We start from the raw sequence: 27,455 nt of genomic DNA, 5'->3' as shown, positions 1-27,455 counted from the left end.
CCATCCCACAGGGAAGTCTGTTGCCTCCCTGGGGCCCGGGTACAAAATATCACTGAGAGACTTCCTGGGCTGATTCAGCCCTCTGATTATTACCCACTGCTGATACTCCAGACTGGCAGTGATGAGATTGAGAAAAGGAGTGTCAAGGCAATTAGAAAGGACTTCAGGGTACTGGGTCAGGTAGTTGATAGGGCAGGAGCTCAGGTAGTGTTCTGCTCAGTCCCTTTGGTGGCAGAGGAAAATGATGAAAGAAACAGAAGAATACGCATCATCAACAAGTGGCTCAAGGGTTGGTGTCATCAGCAAAATTTTGGATTCTTTGATCATGGGGAAACTTTTACAGCATCTTCTCTGCTGGAACCAGATGGGGTATACCTCTCTGTTAAGGGCAAAAGGGTTTTAGGATATGAACTGGCAGACCTCATTGAGAGAGCTTTAAACTAGGTTTGAAGGGGGAAGGGGAACCAGCTGAGCTATCTGGAAACAGGCCCAAGAATTACAAGGCTAAGTTAGGGGAGAAGTCAGTAGCCCAGATGAGGTGCATGTATACCAATGCACGCAGCTTGGGCAACAAACAAGAAGAGCTGGAGGCCGTGGTGCAACTGCAGAGCTATGATGCAGTTGCCATCACAGAAACATGGTGGGATGACTCACATAACTGGAGTACTGCACTGGATGGATACAAGCTCTTCAGGAGAGACAGGAAAGGAAGAAGAGGTGGAGGGGTAGCCCTTTATATTAAGCAGACTTTTGATGCCACCGAAATTGAAACTAAGGAAGATGGAGTTGAACGTCTATGGGTAAGAATAAAAGGGAAGGCCAACAAGGCTGACACCATACTGGGAGTCTGTTATCGTCCACCCGACCAGGAAGAAGAGGTAGATGACTTATTCTATAAGCAGCTAGGTAATGTTTCAAGATCATCAGCCCTTGTTCTTGTGGGTGACTTCAACCTGCCAGACATCTGCTGGGAACTTAATACAGCAGTAAAGAGGCAGTCCAGGAAATTCTTAGAATGTATGGAGGACAACTTTTTGTCACAGCTGGTGGGTGAACCCACCAGGGGAGGGACTATGTTAGATCTGCTATTTGCAAATAGAGATGGGCTGGTGGGAGATGTGGTGGTTGGAGGTCGCTTGGGACAAAGTGATCACGAAATGATAGAGTTCTCAATATTTGGTGAAATCAGGAAGAGTACCAGTAAAACTCTTGCATTGGACTTCCGGAGGGCAGACTTTGGCCTGTTTAGGAGACTTATTCAGAGCGTCCCTTGGGAAGCAGTCCTAAAAAACAAAGGAGTTCAGGAAGGGTGGGCATACCTCAAAACAGAGATCTTGAGGGCACAGGAACAGACCATCCCTGTGTGCCGAAAGATCAGCCAACGGGGTAAACGTCCAGCCTGGTTGGGCAAGGAGGTTTTGGAGGAACTTAGGAATAAAAAGAGGATGTATCAGCATTGGAAGAAGGGACAGGTCTCTAAGGAAGTATTCAAGAAGGCTGCTAGAGCATGCAGAAAAAAAATTAGGAAGGCCAAAGCTCAGTTTGAACTTAGAATGGCAACTTCTGTAAAGGATAATAAAAAATGTTTTTACAAATACATTAATGGTAGAAGGAAAGGTATGACCAGCCCTTGTTCTTTATTGGACAAAGGAGGGAACTTAGTATCTGAAGATGAGGAAAAGGCAGAAGTGCTTAATGCCTATTTTGCCTCAGTTTTTAGTGGGAAGATGACTTGCCCTCAAGACACCTGCCCACCTGGGCTGGTTGATGGTGACAGGGAGCAGAATGGTCCCCCCTTTATCCAAGAGGGGGCAGTCATAGAACTACTGAAATGCTTGGATACTCATAAATCTATGGGACCAGACGGAATCCACCCCAGGGTGATGAGAGAGCTGGCAAATGAGCTTGCAAAGCCACTCTCCATCATTTACCAGCAGTCCTGGCTCACTGGCGAGGTTCCGGATGACTGGAAGCTGGCCAATGTGATACCCATTCACAAAAAGGGTGCAAAGGAAGATCCTGGTAATTATAGACCAGTCAGTCTGACCTCAGTACCTGGTAAAATAATGGAACAGTTTATATTAAGCGCCATCACGCAAAATTTACAGGATGGCCAGGGTATCAGACCCAGCCAGCATGGGTTTAGGAGGGGTAGGTCATGTTTAACCAACCTGGTCACCTTTTATGACCTGGTAACCCGCCTAGTCGATGCAGGTAAGGCTGTAGATGTTGTTTACTTGGATTTCAGCAAGGCCTTTGACACTGTCTCCCACAGCATACTCCTAGACAAGCTGGCAGCCCGTGGCTTGGACAGGAGCGCTCTGTGCTGGGTCAGGAACTGGCTGCATGGCCGGGCCCAGAGAGTGATGGTGAATGGTGCTGCATCCAGCTGGCAGCCAGTCACCAGTGGTGTTCCTCAGGGTTCTGTGCTGGGGCCAGTTCTGTTTAATGTTTTTATTGATGACATGGATGAGGGTTTAGAGTCCTTTATTAGCAAATTTGCAGATGACACTAAGCTGGGAGCGTGTGTGGATCTGTTAGAGGGACGGAGGGCTTTGCAGAGGGACTTGGAACGGTTGGAGGGATGGGCAGAATCCAATGGGATGAAGTTCAATAAGTCCAAGTGCCGAGTCCTGCACTTTGGCCACAATAACCCCCTGCAACGATATAAGCTGGGGACAGTGTGGCTGGACAGTGCTCAGGAGGAAAGGGACCTGGGGGTGCTGGTTGACAGTCGGCTGAACATGAGCCAGCAGTGTGCCCAGGTGGCCAAGAAGGCCAATGGCATCCTGGCCAGTATCATGAACAGTGTGGCCAGCAGGAGCAGGGAGGTCATTCTTCCCCTGTACTCAGCACTGGTGAGGCCACACCTTGAGTATTGCGTCCAATTCTGGGCCCCTCACTTTAGGAGGGACGTTGAGATGCTTGAGCGTGTCCAAAGGAGAGCAACGAGGCTGGTGAGGGGCTTGGAGCACAAGCCATATGAAGAGCGACTGAGGGAGCTGGGGTTGTTCAGCCTGGAGAAAAGGAGACTCAGGGGTGACCTTATCACCCTCTTCAACTTCCTGAAGGGTAGCTGTGGTGAGCTGGGGGTCGGTCTCTTTCTCCGGGCAACAACCAACAGAACAAGAGGACACAGTCTCAAGCTGCGCCAAGGGAGATGCAAGCTAGAAATAAGGAGGAAGTATTTTACAGAAAGAGTAGTCAAATACTGGAATCATCTACCCAGGGAGGTCGTGGAGTCACCATCCCTCGAAGAGTTTAAAAAAAGACTGGATGTGGCACTTGGTGCCATGATCTAGTTGAGGTATTAGAACATGGGTTGGACTCGATGATCTTAAAGGTCTCTTCCAACCTAGAATTTCTGTGTGTGATTTCTGTGTGATTTTTTACAATTCCTTTGCATCCCAATGACAGACCAAAGTTTGCCTTCTCAGTGCCAGCAATTAACAATGCTGAGCCGGCACAGCAATATTAATGGAAAGTTTTGCCCCAAGGAATGTGAAATTCTCCAGCCATATGCCAATGGTATGTGGCCCATGCCTTGTCTGGAGTTTTCGCAAGCAGTTTCCTCATGCCCATCTTTACCATTATATGGATGACATTTTGGTGGCTGCATCCACCCAGGATGAGCTGCTGAGGATTCAGCCTCGATTGCTCGATGCTTTGCATGCTCATGGGCTGCAGGTGGCTCCAGAAACAGTTCAACAACAACCACCTTGGAAGTACTTGGAGGTCAAAATTCTGGAACGGACAATCCGTCACCAGGAGGTGCAATTTGTGCATTTGGTGAAGACATGGAATGATGCCCAGAAATTGGTAGGTTTCATCCATACTTGGTTACGTCCATACTTGGGACTGACAGACGCACAACTGTCTCCTCTGTATGATTTGTTGAAAGGGGACTCTGATCTAAAGTCACCTCGCACATTGACCCGGGAGGCATGTCAAGTGCTGGAGGTGGTTCAGCAAGCTGTCTTGGCTTGCCAGGTTCATTGCATTGATCCCTCCGTTGATGTCACTGTCACTCCAGATTCGCATCCCACAGGCATCATTGGCCAATGGAGTGACAAATGGTCAGACTCCTTGCACATTTTGGAATGGGTATTCCTGCCCCATCAGCCGCAGAAGACGGCAACTGCATTGCTTGAGCTGATTGCTCACTTGATAATCAAATGCCGGCAATGGTGTTTGCAATTGCTGGGTGCGGATCCCTCAAAGATCATACTCCCAGAGCAATGGGAGGATTTTGACTGGAGCTTTGTAAACAGTGTGTCCCTGCAGAGTGCTCTGGAAAATATTTCAGGGCAGGTCATTTATCATCTACCCAGCCATAGGCTACTGCATATGGCAAAATTCACACAAATCTCTCTGCAGCCCAAAAATAGTCAGGAACCTGTGCAAGGACCCACCGTCTTCACTGACGGTTCAGGGAAAACAGGAAAGGACATTGTTACCTGGAGGGACGGATCTGAGTGGCAGGTTCTGGAAGGTCATGAGGATGGGTCAGCCCAATTGGTTGAATTGAGGGCTGCTGTCATGGCGTTTGAGAAATTTTCCCAGGAACCTTTCAACTGGGTCATGGATTCCGCCTATGTGGCTGATACCGCACAGTGGTTGGGTCATTCGGTCTTGAAGGAGGTCAGTAATCCTGCCTTGTTTCATTTACTGAAGACCTTGTGGGGTGCCATTCAGGCCCGGGTTCATCCATTCTATGTTCTGCATGTGAGGAGTCACACCAATTTGCCGGGCTTTATAGTGGAAGGTAACGCGAGGGCTGACAAGCTGGCTAACCCAGCGTGGGCAGCACCTCAGCCTGATACACTCGCGCAGGCCAAGGCATCGCATGGGTTTTCCCACCAAAACGCACATACCCCGCAGAAGCAGTTTCAGCTGACGCCAACCGAGGCTCGTGACATTGTTGAGTCATGTGATGACTGCCATGCACTTGCTCCGCCTTTGCCGGCAGGGGTAAACCCCAGAGGCCTTAGGGCCTTGGAGCTTTGGCAGTCCGAGGTCACCCTGATTGCCGAGTTTGGCTGGCTCAAGTATGTGCATGTCACGGTGGACACGTTCTCCTCTGCGATGTGGGCTTCTGCTCACACTGGAGAAAAGGCCCATGATGTCCTTGCCCACTGGAGGCAGGCCTTTGCCGTTCTGGGCATACCTTCTGCTGTGAAAACCGACAATGGTCCTGCTTACACATCACAGAAGATGCAGCAGCTCCTGCAGTTGTGGAGTGTGTCACACAGGTTTGGTATCCCTCATTCTCCAATGGGTCAAGCTATTGTAGAACGAGGTCATGGTACTCTGAAGCAGGTTCTTCAAAAACAAAAATGGAGAATGCAGGGTAAAACCCCACACAGTTGGTTGCCAAAAGCTTTGTATACCATCAATCATCTCACTGTGCCAAAGAATTCAAATAATCCTGTCATTTTGAATCATCACCATTCATTGCAGGCTCTGGACAAGACACATCAGCCTCAAGCGAAGGTTCAGATGTGGAATTTAGTCACCAAACAGTGGAAAGGTCTCTATGACCTTATTGCTTTGGGGCATGGGTATGCTTGTGTATCCACAGATACTGGGGTACACTGGGTACCTTCAAAGTGTGTTCGCCCTGACCTGCGACCACAGAGACAGAATCCAGCTGAGAGGCAAAATGGAAACTGTGACCAAACTGAAAGTCATCAAGTGGATAATTCATCGAGTGATGACTCAGATGCAGATGGCGCAAGTGATCACTCTGATGATTCCTTCATGAGTGGAGACTGAACATTGTTCATTTTTCCTTTTAACATTGTTCATTTTGCTTTTTCTTTTCTTTTTCTTTTTTAAACGGAAAAAGGGTGAGATGTCGCCCTGTTCTTCTAAAGTTCTTCAAAGCCTTCTGATGTTTACATTTTTGTATTGGAGTTTCTCACGCACTTTTCATGTAAATAATGATTGTTTTGCATTCCTTTCTGGAGGAGGAGAGATTTGATGGACTGTTGTTTTGACCAGTGTGGTTGGAGAGGTGGCAATTTCATCCTCCAATCCATGGTTGCTTTTGGAATTCTATAAATATCAAGGTCCAGAAATAAACGTGACTTTTTTGCCTTGGACATCTCAGCATGTGAGTGTCGTTCATTTCGTGTCATATTGCAACAGCCTGCCTCTCTAAGCAGCTGGATGCAGCAGCTAAGGGATGGCCAGGATGCCTCAGAGCGGTTGTGGCAGTGGCAGTGAACATTCAGGAAGCACACAAGTTCACCCTGGGCCAGAGGATGACTGTGCTGGTGTCCCACACAGCGTCTGCAGTGCTGGAAGTAAAGGGGGGACATTGGCTCTCCCCACAGAGATTCTTGAAATACCAAGCCAGAATGGTGGAACAAGATGATGTAGAAATTGTGGTAACTAACATTGGGAACCCAGCTTCTTTCCTCAGTGATAGCATGGGAGAAATGGTGATCCATGACTGCCTGGGGACTATCAAAGCTACCTACTCCAGAGACCCAGATCTGAAGGACACCCCTCTTGAGGACACTGAGACCTGGTTCACTGATGGAAGCAGCTGCATCATCAGCAGAAAAAGGCAAGCCAAGAGGTAATAGAGTCTGGATCATTACCAACCAACACCTTGGCACAGGAGGCTGGAGTAATTGCCTTAACCTGGGCTTTAGAGCTGGCAAAAGGTAAGAAAATCAGTATTTACACAGATTCAAGGTATGCATTTGAGGTAGTCCATGCACATGGAGCCATCAGGATGGAAAGAGGACTGCTGAACTCACAAGGAAAAAGCATTAAACATGCACAGGAAATAATAAAACTGTCGGAGACAATCCAGCTACCTGAAAAGGTAACCATCATGCACATCAAGGCACACCAAAAAGTGAGCTCTGGATTGGAGGAAAGGAATGAGCTGGCAGACAGAGAGGCAAAAGAAGCAGCTAAACCTGAGGTAATTGTTGAGACAGTTGAGGCAGTCTCAATCTCAGATGGACAAATTTCTAAGGAAAGTAAGCCAAAGAACAGTAAAAAAGAAAAAAGGCTTATTGAGGAAGAAAATGGGAGTTATAATCAAGAGGGGTGGGCTGTTGCAGATGAAGGGAAAGGAAGGCCTGTGATCCCCTCTTAGATGCTATGGTCATAGTGAAAGATGAACATGAGAAAACACATTGGGGAATAGACGCCTTGTATAATCACTTGAAAAATACAATCCTAGAAGCCAGAAACTTGCAAAGTGCAGTGATTCAGGTGACTCGCCAATGTAGCCTTTGCCTCTAAACTAATCCCAAAAATATTCCTAAACCAAAGCTCGAACAAATTAAGAGAGGATATGAACCTGGGCAACAATGGCAAATTGATTTTTCAGAACTGCCCAGGAGAGGGGGGTATCGATACCTATTGGTGTTAACAGACACCTTTTCAGGGTGGCCAGAAGCTTTCCCTACTAGAACTGCCAAAGCACAGGAGGTAACCAAAGCATTGTTATGAACCAGTACATAATGCACAGCCTGGGAATTATGTATATAAGTCTTTTGCAGAGAAGACTCTGGAACCACAGTGGGAGGGACCATTCCAAGTGCTCCTCACCACCTTTACTGCAATCAAGATTAAGGAACAAAGCACCTAGATGCATCATTCCCGAGTGAAGAAGGCTCCTGAAGGACTTTAGAAAGTTACACTGGGTAACAACAAACTGAAATTAAAACTTTCTCAAGGAAATAAATAGAGTGTGAGTAAAATGATAAGCACAGTGTAATAATCCCCCAAAGAACAGAAAGATTTGTAGCTGTAATAGATAATCAAGTAGGTGTAGCTTAAAGAGTTGTGGCATTTATGATTATTGCTATAACCACAGCTAATACAGCACCACTTCCAAATCGTGTGACTAGTATATAAGTGCCAAGGGAAAGCCTATGATTTTAACTCCCCTAAGTCTCTGGGTCAAATGCTAAAAATTACAAATGCAACTGTGTAAGAAAGAAGAAGTGTTTGGGGATGTAAATCTGTGTTTGTCCAAGATAGATTTCATGAATCTCATCAAGAATCCTAAATACTGTGACAAATGCTTAATTGCTCTGAGTTTAGACTTAGATACAGAGCAAAGTATTTATCACTTTGAAATGCATCCCATTAACCAGACAATCTTGCTTGTGTATACAAGACAAGGTTGTATCTGCCTCAGAACAGCATGTCCCACTATAATAGCAGATGAGATCACTGTGAAGGAAACTCAGTTTAACTTGTGCATTTGTAACTTTGTCAAAATCAAAGGATGTGCTTTTTCCTATCAGGCACCTGTCGTATCATACCAACATATAAAGGCAAATTTGATCACTGTCCAAGAAATATTGCCTGTGCCTGCCTATAGGGATGAACTTAACTTTGGTTAGCCAATTGTTCAAACATTATGAATTAAAGAAAATTCTTAAAGAAGTTAAAGATACAAGAAAAAGAACTTTGATTACAATACACCATGCCCACAGAGACTATACAGAAAGTATTTAAAAGATTGGAAGAAGGCCCATCCCATCATCAGTGGGATGTGCTTTTTGAGTAGTCTCCAATGGAAACTGACTTGCTCAATGTCTTAGTTCAACCAATTATTGTTTTACTTCTCTTAGTTAGTATAAGTTTGATTTTGTCTATTATAGTACTTACTTAGAATTAGAGACTGTTGGGGCAAGTAGCAGCTTTAACTTCAATATTGAGAACAGATGGTACGGTTTTAAGAAACACCTACTACATAAGTTGGCCAGATAAAGAAGAATCTCTATGTTAGTAAAAGAATTTACCAACCTTGAAGAAGGAGTAGGGATTGAATCACGATTTTAAAAATTTGTGATTTTAGCTGAGGGTTGAACCAATTCATATTGAAGTCAGATACACCAACAATTGGTTAATCATTATTAGATGCTTAAGCTAAATTTAATTGTTATATTATGAGTTCATTTGTAGAAAGAAGTGGAGCAAGTGAACCATTATAGGAACATACTGAAACCAGTAGAACAATGCCCAGCACCTGGACTCCATGTTAATCCATCCCAAAGCCTTGGATCGTGCCAGAGGGTCACAGAGACCTGACGAAGACCTTCCTGACTTCATCCCTGGGACCACTGACCCAATTCGAGACACCGACTGTCATGGTTTCGAATGGGAGGAAATTCAGGGGAGTGATGCAAAGCTTTTTGTGTAACTGACAGTCTGTTGAACCACTGAGAAGCTGGAGACGCCTCTGGGAAACACACATGTTAAAGACAAAAAAACCCAGGAACTCTCTCCTTTCTAGTCGGTGGGAGGGAGGAAGAGATGCCTTGTTTTTGGAGCTGAAATCCTCCTGGAAGCTATGGAGAAAGGACTTTTTTCCTTATAACACATGAAACTATGGGGAGATGAAAGTGTTCAAACTGATATCAAGCAAAAGCCTCCATGCTAGGATAAGCAGATGTTGAAATAGCCGCGATCCCATGAGAAGTTTGAACAGGGGAAGAGAGAAGAGCAGTCCTGTGCTTCCAGGAGAAGAAGAAGATCTCTGTTCCCAGGGACGAAGATGATTTTAGAAATAGATAATGAGAACTTTTGCCTTTGAACTTGTCATCATTAAAACAATACCCCACAAGTCGCCATGGCCCATCGAGGAGCAGTGGGAAGGCTTGTGGCAATGGGAAGGATTTCACAGTAGCAGGGTTCCCCGGGCAGCTGCTACTCGTGATGAAATTGAGAACCACGAGAGAACTGTTCTTTTCCTCTTGTGGAGACGCCTCCATAACCCTAACAAGAGGGACTTCTGTCCCTCAGTGAACTGAAGAAAGACTTCTTTGGAAGTGGTGAACTGACTGGAAATCTTAGGCTTGGTTTCTTTACACTGTCAGTGGAAAAGAAAAGGTTGTGGGGGGAGGAGAAGTGTTCTGAAGGATTTGTTTTGATTCTTACTACTTTTTTTTCTTTTTAGTTACTTTTAATAACATTTTCTTTATACACTTTTAAAGTTTTGAGCCTGCTTTGCCTTTCTCCTAATCCCATCTCACAGCAGGAAGTGAGTGTATTGGTGATTGGCCGGCACTGAACCTGCCACATTCTTTGGTGTGTTGGCCGGGAAAATCTCAAAATTGGGAAACCTGAAATTGGCAAACCAAAACCACTACACCCACCCAATTCAAGAGAAGAATTGCACACGCATGAAGGACTAATAGCCTCATTTTAATACAAAGTGGGGATAGGAGGTACTGGGGTTGTGCATATGTATTATTTTGGGAAACAAATAGAAGGCAAAAATCCTTGTATGGTGCAGTCACACATTTCGGGGACAACTTCCCCCTGTGCTGCCCACTGGCGTAATAAACATACAACTTTCTAACTTTAACTAGTTAGAGAGTCTTTGTCCCTGATTTTCAGTTTTAATGATTCAGTAACAATGCCTATAGACCCAAAATTGACTACATTTGGGACTGCACAAAAAATTATGGTATTAAAGAAACAAAATATTAAGAAATACCCCTTGGAAGAAGCAAAAATGATTTATGAAAAAAAGGAAGCAAATAATGGAGGATAGAAAAAAAGAAATACTCCTCAAGCCAAATGATTTGTAAAAAGGGAAGAGGAGGGATTGTTATAAATGCATATTATACGGTTTGTTTTTTACAAATATTAAGATGAATGTTGTATGTACAATGTTAAAACAACTTTGCTTTTATTTCTGCTATTAACAAAACCTTAGACCTAGCAGTAGTGGTAGCTGATCTAGTTAGGAGTGAACTGTCTGTTTGGTCAGGATAACATCCAGTGAACATGTCATGGGCACCCTGCTATTGATATGCCAACTATCAGCATCTGCCGCCTGAAGAAAGTGTGGACCAAGGCCCAGAGTGGAAGTGATCAAGAGAGGGAACCAAAACCACAGCCCAGAAACACACATGCTCTAAAAAGGCAGACCCGAGGAGGAGCCATGCTAAACACTTCCTGGAATATGTAAACTGGATGATGGGTATGAATATGCAACAGGTTGATGTAATAGAAACAGTATTAAAAGGGCGTTTCCCAAACTAGCAGGGGTGCTCTTGGATTAGTGCCAAGATGCACCTGGCCCATAATCTTTGCTTTATTGTCTCTGTTTCTTATTGTCCTTTATTAAATTTTTAGATTTTAACAGGAAAGTGAACCATGTTTTTCACAAGGGAATATGGAACCTTTACATATATCGGCCCCTGGCTGCCAACTGCTGGTCGTAGTGGGGCTTGTAAAACCGGTTATTTTCTCTTTTTTTATCTAGTACGTTTCACTATGGGGCTACACTCTTTGATGGCTTTTCTCACGATCTTTCCCCTCCTTCGCTTGCTCAAGGCTGCAATGAGTTCATCAATTTCAGCTTCCTCGGAGCTGCTTGAGCAGGAGCTCTCCGATTCGGCTGACCCTGTTGTACCATATAATCTATTTTGCCTACCCCCGATCCCAGGAAGCCCCACGCAGGATTTGCTGCGTCTTTTAACCCGGGCTGCGCGTCCGCCGGCACCGGTGACGTCATCCCCCGAAGCCACGCCCCGGCGTTCACGGTTGCCATGGAAACCGACAGGGCTGGGAGCGGAGAGACCCCTCCCCGTATGGGCGGGGCCCTCTCCGCCCTCCCGGTACGAGGCTCCGCCCCCGGCTCCTCCTCCTCCTCCTCTCGGGGCGGTGCCGTGGGCTGTGCCCGCCATCCATCCCCTCCCCTCTCCCGGTGCGAGGCTCCGCCCCCGGCTCCTCCTCCTGGCCGGGGCCGGCGCCATCCCTGCCTGCCCAGGCTCGCCTTTCTCCTCCTTCCCTGCCCGGGGCCCCGGCTGAGCTGCGCCTCCCCCGCCCCCCGATCGTGCCGGCGGTGGCGGCGGCAGCGGCGGGGGGGGCGCGCCTTGGCCCGGACCCGACCGACCCCACCCTCGGGGCCGGAGCGACTCCATCTAAGCCTTCTTCCTCCTTCGTTTTACTTTTGTTTGCCACTATTGGCTCTTTTCCCCTTTTCTCCCCTTTTCCCTTTCAGACTAAGGGATGCTCTTCCTTTTGCTTTGCTGCGGGGCTCCGCTGACACGCTGACACCAGAAAGAGCCTCGCATACTCCAGCTCACCTGAGCACCCCGAGTATTTATCCTCGCGTCTACGGGAAATCAAACTTGATATTAATCTCTTATCCCAACTACCAAACTCGGGCCTCGTCTGATTGTCCTCTAGTTCATACCGCGGCCAGATCTTTTCTGAGAGTCCAATAAGCTTGGCTTTGAAAAACAAGGCTCCCCCCGGTAAGGGCTCCCCAGTTTCTCAGTGCTAATCCCAGGGGACTGTTTCTCGGGATATTATCACTACAACACTCGCAGCAGAATATACACACGGAATTTTAACAGTTCTGAGTAGAAATTAAAAGACCCAACGAGCGAGAGAAAGAGCGAGATTCCAATCGCGGCGCTCCGGAGCGGCGCTGCGGGAACGATCCCCTGCGCCAGCACTGCCGGCCCCAGGCCAAGCCCAGCCCCGCAATCCAACCCCGCTGCTCACAGCGCCCGCCCTCCCCGAGCCTGGGGCGCAGCGAGCACCGCACCCGCTGCGCTCCCGAGCACAAAACGCCCCTTCCCACCGCCCCCACCCGATAAACGCAGCGCCCCTGCAGCCGCTCACGCCTCTCTCGCTCCTCCCGAGCTTCTCGGCCTCCCGCACCCTCGGCACCGCACCTGGGCCCCGCCAGTGCCGCGGGCTGGGGGCAGCAGCTGCACCTTCCTCTGCCTCTGCTCCAGCCTTGCCCGGGTGCCTCGGCTCCCTTCGTGCTCGCCACAAACTGATGCCTGCACAAGGCTGGCCTAGAACAGAGGCCAGACACGGTTACACAGTAAAGCAGGCATTTGTTAAAAGGCCTCCATGGATACACCTTGGGCAGAACGAGAGCCCAGCCAGGGCTACGTCCAAGATGAACCAAAATGGCCACAAAATGGACGACCGGTCACGAGGTCTGTCACTTTTATAAGTTCTGCTCCATTTGCATATTGGAGTTAATTGTCCAATTATACCTTTAGCTGATGAAGTCCCATCCTTCTTGTTTTTCTCTCTTCAGTCCACGTTGTTTATGCTCTTGGGCCTGAGGTTTGGATTATTTGTCCTTGGGTTCCCAGCTAGGGCAGGAATTGTTTTGTCTCCCTGCTCTGTGAACAGAGCTCAGCATCCCTTAATATGAAGCTCAGACCCACAGAGTAAAGCAGCACAGAATCTGAAAAAGAGAAAAGCCAAAACCTGAGGCATCAAATCCATGGGACCCCCCCACACTCACCACGACCCCCCCTCGGCACCCCCCAGGCCACCCCCCATTGATTGAACCCCCCCAAAACATCCCCAGGCCCTCCCCCCTCGGCCCCCCTGAGCCCCTGGCCTGTGCTCTCACCTGGGAAACCCCAAATTTTTGGGAATTCTCAACTGGGAAGCCCCAAATCCCTGGAAATCTCACCTGGGACCTCCAAACCTCACCTGAGACCTCCCAAAACCCTTCCAGGATCCCCCAAAAACCCCCAGGAGCCTCCAAACTCCACCTGGGATCCCCCAAAACACTGGTGACAGTGGGACAGAACTGGTGGCACTGGATTGGTGACACTGGAATGGAACCGGGGACACCAGGTTGGTGGCACTGGAATGATGACACAGGGTGGTGGCACTGGGACAGCCCTGGGGACACTGGGGTGCGGACATTAGGAAGGGACTGGGGACACTGGGTTGGTGGCACTGGGGTGGAACTGGCGACACCGGGACACAACTGGTGACACTGGAATGGGGACACTGGGACACACCTGGTGACATTGGGACAGGGACACTGGGACAGGGTGGGGGCACTGGGATGAGACTGGAGACACTGGGCTGAAACTGGTGGCACTGGGCTGGTGACATTGATACGGGGACAATGGTGTGGTGGCACTGGGAGCACTGGGACAGGACTGGGGACACTGGGCTGAAACTGCATTGGTGACATCAAGTGGTGGCACTTGGGTGGTGACAGTGGGACAGAACTGGTGGCACTGGAATTGAACTGGGTACACTGGGCTGGTGGCGCTGGGATGGAACTGGGAACACCTGGACAGGGCTGGTGGCAGTGGCACAGGGACACTGGCATTGAACTGGTGCCACTGGACAGGTGGCAGTGCCATGTCCCTGGTGCCACCTGTGCAGTGTCCCCATGACCCTGCAGTGTCCCTGGACTTGGCCTGCACTGCCCTGGGGGTGGCTGAGGATGGTGTCAGTCTCTGTCCGAAGCTTCTCTCATCTGCCTCACCATCGTCGTGAAAAGGACAGAAACTGGGACCACCGAAAAAAGACCCTGGTTGGAATCCTGGTCTTGCTCTGGAGAGTTGTTCACCAGGAGCCTGAGGCCTGAGCAAAGCCCTTGGCTTGCCAAGCTGTTGTTTGCAGGTGTGCTTGCTTCCATGGAAGACTGAACCTAGTGAAAAGGAGAAGGGGGACACCTTGCCCTTTTCTTCCCTTGCACCCCCTTCACAACAATGGCCCTGGAATTTCCCCACCTCTCGGCCTGGCTGGACTTTTCTGGGGTTACTTTGGTGGTCCCCACAGAAGACCCCACATCTGCTTTACAACCACCGTGAGGGACGGACTGAGATGGGAGAAGCCTCTCCCTCAAGGACTGAGACATGAGACCCCCATGTGGAGAAGCTCCCCCTCCTCCCAAGGGCTGGGACTGAAACCCCCAGCCCGGGCAGGTGTGTGGGGGAGGCGAGCTGACCAAAGCCAGATGTTTGCCTGCAGGTGTGGCCATTGGACCAAGGAGACAATGGCTCTCACCCACTGCTGGGAACATGGACTGTTTGTACCCTTCTTCAATACCTTTTTTTGTCCCCCCAGAAATTACAATAGACTATTCTTTACTACTTTTGATTTGATTTCAAGAGTCACCCCCTTCCCCCATCTAAAAAGACTATAATAGGAGTTTGAATTCAAAGAGATTCAAAGAGATTCTGAGATCAGAGATCTCAGAATCTCTGAGATCTCCCCTGATGTGAGCAGGGGAACTCCATCAACTGAAGACTTTGAAGGATTTCGTCTGTCTACGTTTGGTACCTCTATACCTTCTTTTCTCTTCCTCCCTCTTTTTTCTTATTCTTCCCCTTTTCCCCAATTCCCCCCAATGCATTTTGCTGTGGTCATTCAATAAAGGTGCATTCGTTTTTTGATAATTACTGCACATCACCTGTGCCAGGTTGGGTTGTTTTGCAGTCTGAGATCATATCAGAATCATCACAAACCCCGTTCATAAGGACGGATCATGACATTAAATTGGTGTCATGGACAGGATTCTGACAGACAGAGGGGTTTGCAGGGTTGTGTGCAGTCTCCCAGGTGAAAAGCAATCCCCATACTCTGTTGAGGGCTCTGTCTCCAGAATTTCACCAAAGATCCCTCAGTGCAAAAGGGGGAACTGTTTCTGTTGTGTTTGTGTGCATCTGCACTGCCTGGGAAGGAAGGGGCAACTTGAAGAAATTAACCAAGGGCCTCCCAGGCAGATCTGTCCCTTCACCTACCCAGGGAAGGGAGGGGAAACACAGCAAGAGCTGTGTGGTTGTGTAAATTAAATCAGTATTTCCCTGTCGTAGTTTTTGGCCCCTTCACAAAAAAACTGTTTTGTGCGTGTGTGTGTGTGTGTGTGTGTGTGTGTGTGTGTGTATGTGTGTGTGTGTGTGTGTATCGGGACTGTCTGGGAAGGAAGAGACAACTTGAGGTAACTAAATAGAACCTCCCAGGCAGATTTAGTCTCTTCACCCAGCCAGGGAAGTGAAGGGGACACAGCAAAGGCTTTGAGATTGTGTAACTTAAGTTTGCATCTCCCTGTCGTGGTTTTGGTCCCTTCTCAAAATGACTCAAAACCTCAGTGCAAAAGGTGATGCTGAATTTTATGCTCTGCTTGCAAAATACAATGTCACACCTTCTCCAGGAGGAGGAGAATGGGCAAACTGCAATTGGTTTAATTTAGAAAATGTTATTGATAGAATATGTTCTTTGCAACGTGAAGCAAAAGTCAAACTGGGCAAAAATAAAACCCTTCTCTGCTCAGTTTTGGGAGCCTGCCTCAGAGCAGCCACAGAAACTCGCTTTAAGCGAAGAAGTGAGAAAAATGCTATAATAGACTCCCTTGAAAACGCAGTTGAAGTTTTGCAAAAACAATTAGATGAAGAAAAAAATGAAAATAATTTATTATGAGCTGCCTTAAGAGAGGAGCATGGTAAAAGCTCACAGAACGCTGATTCCTCAAAAGAGGCAAAGGAGAAGGAAACTCCTCACATTATCAAAATTACCCTCAAACAGAATTAGCTCTGATGAAAAATTGTGGGGAACACTGTTGTTACAGTAGCACAAAACCTCTAATTAAAACAGAATGCAGCAATTTCAATAATGAGGATCTTGACCTGCACATAATCACTAAAGAAATCCCGTACACTGCTACTGAATTAACAAAACTTGCAAAGCAGTACGGGCTTCTCCCCCACAAATCTGAAACAGAACACATCTGCCAAGTGTCTCTCACCAGGGAGATCAGATTCTTTTGTCAGAACAAGAAGCCGGTGGGTGCTGGGGACATGGGGTGTTCTTAACAAGGGCAGACAGACGCACCCCATGGTCCCTGGCTCAGTGTGCAGCTCATTGGGCAGGGGGGCTTCACCCCTTGGAAAGGGGAGACCCTTTGGTCGGTACCCCCGGCCACCTCTGGGAAACATTCACAAAGCCGGCTGCCTGCAAATGATGCATGAAAAGAAATTAATGCCTGGTTTTGAGTCACCAATGCAATCACCTGTAAAGCCTGAAAATATGAGCTCTAATTCAAGGGCTTCCAGGAACACTTAAACCTACAGCAATTCTGCTTCAGAAAACCACAGTAGCTATGTCTCCTATAGAAAGACCAGATAAACCTCTCGGTAACCAGAATGACCCTTTTGTTCCCCTTTATGTCTTGCTGAGAAAAAGAATAAAATGGGATTGGACTTCTTTTCAGGAGGAAACATTGCAATTACTGATTTTTGAAGTGACAGCTCACCAAGCACTGGACCCTGTCCATCCCACAGATCCCTTTCAGCTGGAATACGGATTTGCCTCCTCACAGCTTTCCGTTCATATACGGCAGCAGGGTCCTGAGGGTCTGACAAAGCCTGTTGGTTTTTATTCCCGTGGTTTCAGAGATACTGAAAAAAGGTACACAGTCTGGGAAGGGGGGTTGTTTGTGGTTGGCTTGGGAAAAAGTAAATGTAAATGATCACAAATTGATAATTGATGCACTTAGTGCTACACAAAACAACGTTTCTTTGGCTCTCAGCTGTATCCAGGCACAATTGTGGATGCAGTCAGTCGCTGCCTCAATGATAAGAGAAGGTGAAGAAGGCACTTTTCCCACTGAAATTCAGAAAATAATTTGGGACAGTGCCACTGACTTTGAAAGAAAATTCCAATCCTGGTGGAACCTGGTGAATTTTACCTATGAGCCCATTGCAAATACAGCCACAGCTTTTGTGTTAACCATACACAATGCCTCAGAGCATTTGATTTTCCCTGTTATAGCATTAGAACTGAATTACAGCGGAGCTGTTCTCTATCCCATAGAGAATGGGCCCGTCAAATTGGTGAGAAATGGCAAACTGTTAATTTGGAATCTTGTATTGTCCGAGAACAACAAGGGCTCATCTGTGAAAGCAATGCAATCATAGCTCAAGACATTCGTTTAGACACAGAGCAAAATATCTGTCATTTTGAAATTTGTCCTAACAAGACTTCTGAAACAGTCCTTACATACATGGGCAATAGATGTGCATGCTTAGAACTGCTTGTCATTTTGTATTCGTAGAAAACGTGGTAGGAGATACTAAAAATCTTTCAAATTTCTGTGCTTATAACTTTACCAAAATTACAGAGTGGGATTTCTCTTATGAAGCTCCAGTTACCTCTCACTACCCATTGCAATCCAACTACACACTGATTCACAAACTGATGCCTACTCCTATTGGGATGGATCTCACTTTGGTAAGACAACTGCTGCTCCATTGAGACTTAGTTGAAATCCTTGAGAAGATTGAGAAAAAAGCACAGAAAGCCCTGGTGACTGTTCATCACAATGTGAGACAGATACCCCGTGTCATGGAAAGGGTGGAGAAAGATGCCCAGCACAGGGGGTGGGATACTCTTTTAGGTGGTCTCCTACTGCCACGGGTGTCCTGAGCAGTCTGTGTCATCCCATTGTTATCCTTTTGATACCAATCCTGCTTGGTTTTATTTTATCAGCAGTCCCATTCGTTATGAATTGGAGCATGAAACAGCTGACAAGATTGACGTCTATAGTTAATGCACACAACTTGGCTGATGTCCTATGCACTGTGGACATCCCCAAGCCTTTGACACAAGGCAATTATGAATGAAGAGAATGTGTTTTGGAATAATCCTTCATTTCCATTTATGATTTTGTGAGAATTTCGATTTTTAGTGAATTGTTTAAGAAAATCATTTTTTAAAGTTAATGCTTGTATTATGATTTGTTGATTGCTTTTGCTTTTGATTATTTGTGATTTGTTTTGACCATTTGAAAATTTTTTAAAAGTAATAGTGTTTTAATTAATCAACCATTTGTGAAAATTGTTATGATAATCAATGTTAATTATGCTTGTTTATTGTTCCCCTTTTTCCCCTCCTTTCCCTATCCTTTCTTTTCCTTCTCTCTCTCTCTTTTTCTTTTCTTTCTGTTGTACCTATTTTTCCGGGTTATACTACCAACGTACGGCGAGTTCTGCAGACCCATCAGCGACACTCCAGAGTTCTGCTGATGAAGATCCCTTCAAGACAATCGTGAGTCACGGGGCCGTGTGAGAGTCTGTCCGAATTTCCCTCATCTGCCTCACGATCGTCACTGGGGGACCACTGAAGAGAAGACCCCCCCTGTCTTAAATCTCTGGCTCCAAAGGAGAAAGTCATGTGCCTGAGACCTGAGAGCATTGCCAAGCCATTGTTTGCACGGGTGTTGTTTGCTGTGTGCTACACTGAGCCCAATGAGAAGAAGAAGGAAGCACCGTGCCCTTTGTGCAACAACAGCCTTGGGAGCTGTCCCACCTCTCAGCCTGGCTGGACTTCTCCTGAGTTCTGGGTGGTCCCCCCACAGAAGACCCTCACCTGTTTTACAACCACCGTGACAGACAGACTGAGATGTAAGGAGCCTCTCCATCAAGGACTGAGACATGAAACCCCCATGTGAAAAGGCCCCTCTGCTCCTTCCAAGGACTGGGACTGAAACCCCCAGCCCGGGGCAGGTGTGTGGGGGAGGCAAGCTGACCAAAGCGAGATGTTTGCCTGCAGGTTGTGACTGCTGGACCAAGAACACAATGGCTCTCGTTTACTGCTGAGAACATGGACTACCTGTTACATCTATTCCTTATTGTATCTGTTTCCCCCCTCCCCGGCAATTTCCAATAGAGTTATCATAATAAAAACCTCTGAGTTAGCCAGAGACTTCGAGATCTCCCCAACGTAACAGGCGGATCCTCGACTGGACTGGACCAAAGGACTTCGTCTCTACGTTTGGTAGCTCTATCCCCCTCTTTCTCTCTCTCTCTCTTTTGTCTCTCTCTTCCTCTATCTTTTTCTCTCCCTTAATCCCTCTATCGCATTTTGCGGTGGTCATTCAATAAAGGTGCATTTGTTTCGATTATCATTGCAAACCCCCTTGTACCGTGTCGGTTCTTTTTGCACCCTGAGATCAAATCCACGAACCATCACGAAACCCGTCCGTGAGGACGGATCGTGACAGCCCCCGAGGACTCCTCCTCAAATTCCCCCCCAAAGCCCCCACAGCACCCCGAGACCCCGCTAAAACCCACTCAAGTTCCCCCCAGACCCTCCCCAAATGGCCCCCAAACGTCCTCAAGACCCCTCCCCAAATTCCCCTCACAACCCCTCCAGGACCCCTCACCTGTTCCTGCGCCTCCTCAGCAGCTCCCGGAGCCCCCGTCCTCTCCCAGCGCCTCCCGCGCTCTCTCCAGCGCCTCCCGCAGGACCCGCCCGAGCCCGGGGCGGCTCCCGGGGGTCCCTGAGGGGGTCGGGGGGCGGCGGGGGGGGAGGGGGCGCCCGCTCCATGCCCGGCCCCGGGGTCAGGGGGCGCCGCTTCGGGCGCGGCTCTGATTGGCTGGAGAGGGCGCGGGGAGGGCGGGAAATGCTGGGAGGAGACGCCCGGTGATTGGTTGTTTTCGTAGAGGGCGTGGTGATTGACAGAAGAGGGGTGGGGGAGGCGGGCTTTAGCGAGGGGAGATTGAGGGGAGATTTGGCACGGTGATTGGTTGGTTCTGCTCGAAAGAGGCGGGAGTAGCTGCGGGGAGACCTGCGGTGATTGGTTGGTTCGGCATGTGAGAGGCGGGTGTGTCTGAGGGGAGGCGTGCAGTGATTGGTTGGATCGGCGCACAGGGAGGCCGGTGTTCCTGAGAAGAGACGCCCGGTGATTGGTTGGTTTGGGGCGGGGTTCGCCGTGATTCGTTATTTTGGGAGATGAAGCGCGGTGATTGGATGGATGGGGGCGGGGCGCGCCGCTATTGGCTGGGAAACCTCCGGGATTTTTAAGGGAACATTTCCAGGTTTTTGGAGAAAAACTCTCAGATTTTTATGGAAAAATTCCCATATTTTTGCAGGAGAAACATTCCCGGATTTTTTGACCCCACATGACCCCAAATAACCCAAAAAACCCCAAAGCACTCGAAATAAACCCCAAATAACCCCCAAAAAACCCAAACAATACCGTAAATCCCCTAAATAAGCCCGAACAAATCCAAATAACCCCAAAAAAACAAAAAAACCACCCAAATAAACCCATTAAACCCCAAATGATTTCAATTACACCTAAAACAATGCCATATACACCAAGATAAACCCAACGAACCTCAAATAATTCCAAATAAGCCCAAATAAACCCAAATAAGCCCAAACAAACCGAAATACTTCAAAATAACCCTAAATAAACAGAAATGACCCAAGTAAACCCCAAGATAAACCCCAAATAGTCCATAAATAACCCCAAATAAACCCCAAAAGAACCCTAAATAAACCCAAATAAACCTCAAGTAACCCCAGTTCCTCCTGTCCCCACCCCAAAACAGATCCCGACCAATCAGAATGCGCGGCACTGATGACGATCCACTCACTGGACAGAAACTCAGAGCACTGGCCCTGCTCAGCGATTTTCAGCCAATCACCGCCCGGCCCGACTCTGACTCATCAGTTGCCAGGCACAGACCAAGGCCTCTCACTGCGGTAAACACTCACAGACCGCGCGGGGTAATTTCCAGCCAATCAGAGCGTGTCTCGCTGATGACTCATCAGTTGCCAGGAGCGCAATTTGGGGAGGGGGGTAGGTGACTCTGGGGATGGGCTGGGGACCCCAAATTAATGCAAAACGGGGTCGGGACCCAAAAACGGAGCAGGAGGGGCCTGGAGCCCCCAAAACCAAACACGGGGGAGGGGACTGGGGGAATGATCTGAAAGGGGGGGGAGGGAGGCTGGAGAAAAGACAGGGATGGGACCCCAGAATTGAGCTGGGAGGAGGATGGGACCCCCAAATCGCGGTGGGAGGGGGGTGGGACCACTAAAGTAAGCTGGGAGGGGTATGGGATCCAAAAATTGAGCTGGGAGGAGGATGGGACACCCCAAATTGAGCTGGGAGGGGGGTGGGACCTCCAAAAGCGATGAAGGCAATTTTGTTCCTGGAATATGTAAATGAGTTTATGGATATGCATTAGGGTCTATGAATATGCAACAGGCTGATGTCATGGGAGACCAGGACCATCGACCAAAGATTGTTATGGCCACCAAGATGCCCCAGTTATTTTTGGGGACACCTCTTAATTAATCTGGTTTTAATTCCATCAGCCTGTTGCATATTCTTAGAGCCTTATGCATATCCATTACCTAATTTACATATTTCAGGAACTATTTTACATGGCCCCTCCTTGGGGGTGTCTCCCCATTTCAGGAGCCTCCATTGAAATGGAAAATGTAAACCCGCTCCCTTTGAAAAAAAAAATTCTTATTCTTATTATTATTATCAATAAGAATAAACAACTATAAAAATTCGAATTAATTTTGAAACTAAGGGGCTCTCAGGCAACGATATGGAAGTAGAAATACAGTTCTTTATTAGGAAAAATTGAAAATACAAATGTAGTAGTACAAACAAAAAAAATGAGTGAGAGAGTCAGAATCCTCTGGGAATCCAGTGGACAATGAGGCTGATCCTTTGGGAATCCAGAGGGAAAAGGGCTGATCCTCTGGGAATCCAGGGGGAAAAAGGCTGATCCTTTGGGAATCCATTTCTTACCCCCAAAGACAGGACAAAAGCAGGGCAGTACAGTTTTTATAGAGTATCCCAAGGGCGGAGTTGGGGTTTGGGTCAGGGGAGGAGCTCTTAGCAACACAAGAAGGGTGAGATCAAATTCCTGCCTCGTACCAACAGCAGCACTCCACACAGAATGTGTCCCTAAATCCTGAATTCCCTCTAAAACAACTAAGAAATTATGGAACTGCAGATATATTCAATCAATTTCCTTCATTTAACCTAGTCTGGGGTGTTTTTAAAGAATGAAGGTGAAGCAGAGGAAAATTAAGGCCAAACCAAAAGGAGAAGCAGCCAGGTGTGTTCCCAACATGGATCACAGGGAATGTGAGTGACCAGGGCTGTGCCCAAAGTGCCTCCTCCAGTGGGGGATGGAGCTGGAACAGCGCACGAAGCTCTGCCCGCACTCGGGGCACTTGCAGGGCTTCCCTTACCGGTGCCCCCGTTGGTGTTGGGTCAAGATAGAGCTGCTGGAGAAGCTCTTCCCACACTGGGGACACTCGTAGGGCCTCTCTTCTGTGTGGATGCGCCGGTGATTGACAAGGGTGGAGTTGCGTGTGAATCCCTTCCCGCAGTCAGGGCACTGGAAGGGCCTCTCCTCTGTGTGAATCCGATAGTGCTGGAGGAGATAGGAGCTGGTCTGAAACCTCTTCCTGCATTTATCACACTCGTAGGGCCGTTCCCCAGTATGGATGCGCTGATGAGTGATGAGGTTGGAGTTGTACTTGAATCCCTTCCCACACTCAGGGCATTGGAAGGGCCACTCCTCTGTGTGAATCCAATAGTGCTGGAGGAGATGGGAGCTGGTATGAAACCTCTTCCCACACTTGGAACACTCATAGGGCCTCTCCCCAGTGTGGATCCTCTGGTGCGTGATCAGGTTGGAGCTGTGGCTGAAGCACATCCCACACTCGGAACACTTGTACGGCCTTTCTCCAGTGTGGATCCTCTGGTGGCTGATCAGGTCGGAGCTGCACCTAAAGCTCTTCCCACACTCCCCACACTCGTAGGGCCTCTCTCCAGTGTGGGTCCTCTGGTGCTTGATCAGGCTGGAGCTCAGGCTGAAGCTCTTCCCACACTCCCCACACTCGTAGGGCCGTTCCCCAGTGTGGGTCCTTTGGTGCCTGATCAGGTGGCAGTTCCACCCGAAGCTCTTCCCACACTCCACGCACGTGTGGGGCTTCTCCCCATCATGGAGCACCAGCTCCGAGCTCTGGCTCCATCTCCGGCCGCCTTCCCGGCCCAGGCTGGCTCTTTCCCCCTCACATCCCCGCCATCTGCGTTTGCAGCCCCTCCTCGTGCGGCAGCTCTGGGGCTTTTCCTCCCCGTTGGCTTCCTGAGTCGTGGAGCCGCTCAAAACGGCCTCTGCCACCAGGTTCTGCCGCGGGCATTTGTCCTCCCTGCTCTCCATGCTCAGCTCCTGCTCTGGGGGAGGAAGGACAAGGACAGCATGGGATTTGCCTCCGTGCCACAGGCAAGGGCAAGGAGATCCCCCCAGGGCTGAGCTGCAGCCAGGGGCCCTGCTGGGCTGGGAGATGGAGCAGCACAGAGGGGAAAGGGGCACTCATCGCCAGCTCGGGGCTGTGCACAAATCACAAACAGGACTGGGCTGCTAGGAACGTGTCCTGAGCTGTTTTTATTCCCCAGCATCAGTCTCATTACTTGGTTATGACAATGGGAAGATCCCAGTAGCTCACATCACAGGTAGCAGACAAAGAACTTCATGTTCAAACTTACTTTAAAAGGTTTTTGACCAATCACGCAAAGCAAAGGCATACTGACAGTAGTTCTATCCAAGCACTATAAGCACATTGAAGGTTAAAACAATGCTCCCTTATTTCAAATACAATACCTGCTTGTAAGCCTTAAAACACAATGCACAGAGCTCCATTATTAAGCTTGGAACTTCCTAATATCCTGCTAGATATACTTTTCTGCAGGTTAGGGAGTTATTCTAGATAAGTGTTAATGCACAGACCATTGTTCTATTTCTCCCTACTTTCTAATTCTTATACAATTTTTCTACTCACCAATCTTATGGCTGCAGCAAAGCTCTAATCAGTTCTACTGTCTCTGAGGCTTGTCTTTTGCAGCTTTCACAAAACCCTGTGATTTTAAGCATTCCAGAGACACTGACTTCCTCCTCACCTGCCTCAGTGTCCCAGGGCATCTTCCTCTTCCTCACAGCCTCCCAGGAGTTGGCAATGGGAAATCCTGGTTTGGGGAAATCAAGGGATGAGCACATTGAATTTGAAGGTCCCTCTGCCCGACTCCATCTCTACAAGTCACCGGCCATCTGGGCTCCAGAAAAACCTCCCAAACACCAAGATTCAGCCCTGAAAAAGCCTCCCAGGAGTTCCCCGTCACTGGTCCCTCCCCTCTCGAGTTCTGGGGTCCCCCCCTGTCCCAGCTGCTGGGGTCACGCTTGGATTGGGGGTCCCCCTTCTCCTCGGTGCCTGCCCTGCCCAGGCTGCCGGCAGTCCCAGCAATGCCAAAAGCTCCCCCCGCTTCGCTCTCCCCATTTCGGGATGCCGGGGCTGTTTGGGCTCCCGGGCTCCCTTCTCCCCTCATTCTCTGCTCTGGGCTGCAGCAGCTCCAAGGAGTCCCCCCTGCCCCTCTCCAGGCTCTTGAGGCTCCCGCCAATGGCGGCGCTCCCCCCTCTCTGGGCTCCCCACTTTGGGCTCCTGGGGCACACAGGGCTCTGCTCCTCCAGGCTGCCTCTGCCGGCAGCCGCCACCGCCACCCCCCGATGTCCCCCCCAAGGGGCCTTTTCCGCTCAGCCTTGGACTTCTTCATTCTCCAAACATCCCCCCAAAAACCCCAACCCAGGGACCCCCGGGATATCCGGGCCGAGCTCCCCCTCCCCGCTCACCGGAGCCATGGCAGGGACGATGATCCCACAGGTGGGGGCTGCGAATTCACGATGGCCAGGGTCCCTCAGCTCAGCCTCGATCCGCCTTTATCCCTCCTCTTCCTCTTCCTCCTGCTCCTCCTCCTCCATTCTGCCTCGCTCCTCCTTCTGCTCTGTCTTATCTCCACCTCCTTCTCCTCTTCCATCCCTCCCCCTCCATCCCTTCTCCTCCTCCTCCTCCCCCTTCATCCCTGCCCTTCCATCCCTCCTCCTCCTCCCCCAGCAGCAGCCACACCCTCGGTGCCCGTTCCCGCAGCCCTCGCAGCCCGCGGCAGGAGCGGCGATGGAGCCGGGACAGGTCGGCATGGGCAGCGCGGGGCTCTCCGCTGCTCCCAGCCGCTGCGGGCGGGGGGAACCCGGCCCGGGCCAAAGGCAAACTGGCCAAACTGGGGGCACATCACAAAGCTAAGGATGCAGCAGAAAATGGAGCTGATAGTTATGTTAATATTAACTCCAAACGAGGAAAAACTGGAAATTCCAAGGTTACGGAAGATGAGAAAAAAGAATTAAACAAGACTGGAAGTGAACAAGATAAATCAAGGAAATGGAAACTTCTTGATGGAAGACAATTACTTAATAAAATGTGCTTACTAGGAAAATATTAGAAGACATGCATCAGAAAACCCACTAGGGTAATCAAGCTTTGTGTGATCATTTTTTAAGGAACTATGCGTGCACTGGGATTTTTGGAGGAGCAAAGCAAGTTACTGAAAGATGCTTAAATTGCCAAAGGATAAATAAAAAGGTGATGAGAAAAACAACATTAGGAGGTCATGAGTTAGCTCGTCGACCATTTCAAAGTATCCAAGCAGAAGTTTAGATTTGTTAGGTTCTGGATTTATTTGTAAAAAAACCCATTTAATCTAGAAGAAAGAGAATATGCCATAGGTTAGACAGGAGATTTTAGGAGAATAAAAATCTTTAAAGTATCAGAAACACCCGAGAAAAAAACAGGAAAAGAAAAAGGGGAAATGAAGGGGAGGGGAACAAGAGGAAAAATCAGAAAGAGAGTGGGATCCTTTGCAGCTCTTGCCCCCTCCGTTCGCGGCCGAGGCGCCTGTCCCGGGTCCCGGCTCGCTGCCCGCCTCAGCTCCGCCTGCCCCGGTTTCCATCCCAGGTGCGGGCTCACTGCCCAGGGCAGCTCCACCTGCCCCGGCGCTGGCGGTGAATTTGTGTGCCCTGCTCCCACTGCCCGGCCCGCGGCCGCTCTGCCGGCCATGCTGGGGAAGATGGGGGTTGCTCTGTCCTGCCGCGTGGGCCGAGGTCACCGCGCCGACCGCACCAAGGGCGGGTCTCAGCCATCCCATCCCCGGCTGCCCTGCCCGTGCCAGCTGCGCTGGGCACCGCCGCTGCTGCCGGGGTCTCCCACCTGCCTTTTCTCTGCCGGGAGCTGCCGGATCAGCCGCCATAAGCCATGTGGGGGCTGCCCATGCTCCGGCTCAGTCTCCACGGGAAGATCCCCCTCTGGCGATTCCGGCAGCAGACCCTGCCCACACTCCCACCGAGCCTCGGTGGGATATCCTCCCCTGACCCCGGCCTGCTCTGAGTTACGTCCCCTTGGTAACCACAGCTCCAGCTGTTCAGGGAAACTCTCTCTCTCTACAGGAAGCACCTTATTGAAACACTAGGAGCTCAGTTAAAAGGCAGTCCTCTCCAAATTCTTTCCCAAAACACAGGAGAAAGGCTATAGAAGGTAAAAAGTGAAAGAGTTAGATGAAGGGATTGCTCTATTTCCGTTAAGAGAGGTTCCCATGGCAGGGATGCGCTGCCCTGCCCCGCGGGAGCCACCAGCGCCCCCGCCGGCCGTGCCCGGAACTGCACCCAAGGGGAAAGCGCCGCAGCCGAGAGGCCGGGACTGGCTCCGGGCTCTGTTTGTTGTCACTGCCGGAGCTGTGGTTGTTTGTTTGCTTTATTATACACACTAGTAAAGAACTGGTATTCCTATTCCCATAGCTTTGCCTGAGAGCCCCTTGATTTCACTATTCTAAAAAATAAGAGGGAGGGGCTTTGCATTCTCCATTCCAAGAGAGGCTTTTTCTGCCTTCCCGAGCAGACACCTGTCTTGTAAAGCAAGACAAGCACCCACAGGCACTGAGGGGGGCTGCAGGAGGGGCAGAAGAAGGCCCTGCAGCAGCTGGGCACAAAGGCCCAGCAGGTGAATGCAAGAAGAGAGCAGCAAAAGGCCAAGCTGAAGGCAAAGGC

At 49.2% G+C, this 27,455-nt stretch overlaps 1 pseudogene; it reads right to left on the bottom strand.

Annotated features, from left to right (window-relative positions):
* The window catches only part of LOC136570611 (uncharacterized), a 708,931-nt pseudogene that overhangs the window by 200,734 nt on the left and 480,742 nt on the right, over window positions 1-27,455 (bottom strand).

Source organism: Molothrus aeneus, unplaced genomic scaffold (assembly GCF_037042795.1).
Source record: "Molothrus aeneus isolate 106 unplaced genomic scaffold, BPBGC_Maene_1.0 scaffold_35, whole genome shotgun sequence".
Taxonomy (NCBI): domain Eukaryota; kingdom Metazoa; phylum Chordata; class Aves; order Passeriformes; family Icteridae; genus Molothrus; species Molothrus aeneus.
Note: the sequence above shows the minus strand (reverse complement) of the source record. Positions and strands in the feature narration are given on the sequence as shown.